The sequence below is a fragment of the Aegilops tauschii genome, chromosome 4 (assembly GCF_002575655.3).
Source record: "Aegilops tauschii subsp. strangulata cultivar AL8/78 chromosome 4, Aet v6.0, whole genome shotgun sequence".
Lineage (NCBI taxonomy): Eukaryota > Viridiplantae > Streptophyta > Magnoliopsida > Poales > Poaceae > Aegilops > Aegilops tauschii.
The window spans coordinates 255,831,005-255,835,249 of NC_053038.3; the positions used below are offsets into that span (position 1 = coordinate 255,831,005).

Sequence of the window (4,245 nt, forward strand, 5' to 3'; positions counted from 1 at the left end):
ACACCTCTTGATCGGTGCAATGCCACAGCATCACTTGGGGGCTTGGTCGTATCCGAAACATAGCTACACCTCTTGATCGACGCAATGCCACAACATCACTTGGGGGCTTGGTCGAACCCGAACCATAGCTACACCCCTTGATCGACGCAATGCCACAGCATCACTTGGGGGCTTGGTCGTATCCGAACCACAGTCACACCTCTTGATCGGCTCAAAGCCACGTCAATACGGGGCCAAAGAGAGTGTTGTAAAACAAGAGCTCAAACATAGGCACCCACTGAGCACAGCTCACAATGTTGCTTGGGATTTCTTTGCTGTCGAATTTAGGGCCTGGCTGCCCGAGAAAAGCCTCGACTACAACGGTTTTCATTTGCCTTGTACTAAGTTTTCTTTGTTTTCATAAGATTTGTGATGTTTTTAAACCGGTGTTTGTCAACCCGGTTAGGCTGTCAACTACAAGTTGTCAGTACACGATCAAATTATAATCCGGAGACTATCAGCCCGGTCTAGTTTTAACTCAAAGTCACCAGTATGGAACAAGCTGTTGTTTATCACAACCCAGAACGGTTTTATTGTAAACCAGTATCATATAACAGGAGTTACTTCTACTCCAGATTAGGGTTATTACCCTCATTACAAAGTTGGTCAACCAACATTATGCCTAACGGTCACAGGTATCATATATTTCCATATTTGGTTATCTTTTAAAACATTGGTTATAAACCTTGGTCATATATATATTCGGGTATCATGACCTGACCGGTGGTAAACCGCCAGGGCGCTTTAAGCTTCTTATCTGGAGGAACAACTTGAATAAATAGCTATGGATTATGAACATCATATCTTAAAGCATGGCGGATTAACATGCATCAGTTGCGGATAAATATGCACGAAGGCATAACAGACCAAGTGTTTTAACTAGCCTATTACAAGGCGTTTCAGTGCCCAAAGGGATAATTGTTTCTCAATAAGCATTGCAGCACGTGGAAGACTAAACCGGCCCCCGGATTATCATTGCTTATCAGCTTGACCTGACGGCTGCGGATCATCATGCACCAGTTCATCTTCTTCGTCTCTACCCAGCGGCTGGAAGTCAACAGTTGTCCAGTCGATCCCAGTTAAAGCTTGGAACACAGCTTCATCGCTTATAACAGTGGACGGTTCAATATCAGGGGCGTAAGTGTGCTTACGGATTGGAGGGATCAGGTTTTGAGCCTCAGGAGTTGGTCCAGCAACCCGTTTGTTATTAGTTTCATAACTCGCCTGGTAAAATGAAAGATCAGCCTCTTCAGCAAGTTGACAAGCCAGTGGACGTACTTCCCGGTTTATGGCGCAGAGATCTTCAGTGCCAAATTCTGATCCGTCTTCTTTTAAGCTTGGCTAGCCTTTAGCCACGTCCGTCGGATCAAGGTCAGGCACCCATGCTTTTGCCCGGGTTAGTGCGGTTAGAGCGCCAACCCTTGCAGCAGACCTCTTTAGCTCTTCTACCCGGGCAGGCTGCATAGGTAGCATGTCTAAGGTATCCTTGATTAACGTCGGGGGCGGCTTATTGTGAGAAGCGCTGCAGATAATTCGTTGTGCGCCAGTATACAGTTGTTCTATCAGAGTGTAGGCAGCCTTCAGCTTCTTCTGAACATCAGAGCCCAGATGGCTAATGCGAGTTCCTGCACCATTGTACATATTAGTAAACCGACAACACATGAGAAAGATATGTTGAAAGTATTAAGGAAAAGATGTTTACCGAACACAGCAGCAGTCATGGCATGAATCTGCCGCTTTATGCTGGTCAGTTCATCAACCACCGGTTTAAGAGCGGCTTCTGCGTTTTCAGCCCACTTTATCAAAGCGGATTTTTCAGTCTCCCAATCCGCCTGCTCTTTGTTGAAGCCCTCTTTCAGTTTCTCCATAGCGCCTAGAGCGCGGGTTAATTCTTCCTTCGCTTTGGAGGCTTCAGCTTGTTGGGTTTTGATGTTCTCTTGCAGATCAGCGGTTTGGCTTTCCTTCTTGCTCAGGTCAGCCTATAAAGGGACAGATGTATAATGAGTTGACATTATATATTCGAAGTACCATGCACATAACAAGTTATGCCCTTGATACTTGGGGGCTAATGCATATTTGCTCCTTATCAAAAATTTCTACAAGTCCCAAGCACAATACAAGTATTAATCTTGGCACTTGGGGGCTAATGTGTGTTTGTTCAAAAACTGTTGGTATGGGAATTCTTCTACAGTCCCGGTTCATCTTTATAAAGTTAAACCGGCCCTTGGGAGCTATACTGGTGAAAGAGCAGTATGGCAAATTTTAAGGAACCGGTTCATCTTGAAGAGGTAATCCGGTCCCTGGAGGCTAAATATGCAAAGTTGAATTATGACAAAAGTCCCGGTTTATATTGGTATCATAAACGTCACTTGGGGGCTACTAGGAGTTGATAAATTGCAATCGGACAAATGAGAAAAATAGTAGTTACCTCATATCGCTCCTTCATCAAATTTACCAAACTAGCTTCATACTCACGGTTGGTATACAGACGGTTCAAGAAGCCAGAGTGAATGTCTTGAGCATTGAGATGAGCGTAGCTTGATAAATCGGCATTCCATTTGCCTTTGCCGATAGCAGAGAGCTCATCCTTGGCAATATGCTTTGACAAACCGACAGGATTGCCAGGAGTGGTGTGGCCAGTGCCAGTAATCATAACGTCATCATCTTTGTCATCAGCAGCCGTCACTGGAGTTGGCGGATTGTCAGTATCCTTAACGGGACTGACTGGTTTGTCATTAGTTCGGACAGGGCTGGTTGGCCGGTCGGTATGGCTTGTAGTGTCAACTTGCACTTGTTTGGCAAGGAAGTGCCACAGCCCCAGAATTGTTTGTAATTCGTTGCATCAGCATCCATGCATCATGTTTAAATTTCAATGAAATTGGAATTGAGGGAATTCCCAAAGCCTCAATAGAATTATCTTAAAAGAAGGGCAAGCACCCTTAAAAATTGCATTCAGTGAATCCAAAATGCCCTAAAAATAGTTTTAAGAATTTTGGCATGATTTATATATCAAACCAAAATTCTGGAACATTTTTAAGGAATTATTTTTGGCACTGAATTTAAATCATTATTGTATTTGAATTTGGAATTATATTCATAATATATAGGATATATTTTCAAATAACTTTGAAATGTTTTATGTGCTGTTGGAAAAGTCCATCTAGCAACATAAAATTATTGAGAGGATATTTGGCATTGTTTGAATTTGTTAAATTCAAAATAGTGGCAAATAAATAAATAAAAAGAAAACAGAACAAAATTAAAAGAGAGCAGGCTTACCTGGGCCACTTACCTGGCAGCCAGGCAGCCCAGCCCACGTTGCCAGTCATCTCCCAGCTCCTGCCAGGAGGACGACCCCGTGTAGCCCGCGCACGCACTTGAGGTTTCCACCTCCTGCTTCGTGCTCGCGGCCTCCCCTTCGAGCCTATCCGCGCCTGGAGACCCCCTCGCAATCCCCTGGTCACTTTCCCCTCGCTCTCTGGCTCCCCCCTCTGCTCCCTCGCTCGCATCCGAGCGCAGCCGCCGACCGCCGCCGCCATTCGCGTAGCCAACGCCTTGCCCCCCTCGACCACTCGACGCATCTGGAAGAACCACCATGATGCCCCCATCCTTCTTTCCGAGCCACGAGAGCCAGGAAGCTCTGCATCGCCTCCACACCATCGCCTTCAACCTCGGGCGTCGCCAATTGCCGTCGCGGATTCGTCGTCCACAGCCCGTCCCCGAGCTCGCCAGCTGCACCACCAGAACCGCAGTGAGCTCATGCCCGTTTCTCCTATTATCCTTGCCGTTCGCGTGATGTAGCTGGGTTAACCATCGAGGCCGAAAGCTTCTCGCCGCCGGCCATGGTGTAGCCGTGACCACAGCCGTAGTGGCTCTCGTCCGAGAACGCCTGCGTGCTCCGCATGTTCCCAGGAGGCAGTAGCTCCCACCAGCTCCCCCTCCCGCGCACCCTAGCATCGAACCCGACCTAGCCCGATCTCCGGCCGCCGCCAAACCTCATCGCCGGCCGTGATTCTAGCCACCCCAGCTGCTGCGGCTTGCCGCAATGGATGCGGCGCACTGCCAGCTTTCCATAGCCGCAAACCGCGCTCAAAACCGAGCCCCATAGCCTTTTCCCGAAGCTCGCCGTCGTCGTTTACGACACCACCGGTGCGCCGCCGTGTTTGAACGACGCCGGCGAGCTGACGTGGCAACGCCATTAGCTGC

At 47.8% G+C, this 4,245-nt stretch overlaps 1 long non-coding RNA gene across 1 annotated transcript; it reads right to left on the reverse strand.

Annotated features, from left to right (window-relative positions):
• Window positions 1–824: 824 nt before the first annotated feature.
• On the reverse strand, window positions 825–3,482 carry LOC141021502 (uncharacterized). Its single transcript, XR_012182819.1, has 2 exons — window positions 1,742–3,482; window positions 825–1,664 (listed from the first exon to the last, which is right to left on the reverse strand). It is a non-coding gene; the product is annotated as an uncharacterized lncRNA (long non-coding RNA).
• Between the last annotated feature and the right edge of the window lie 763 nt (window positions 3,483–4,245).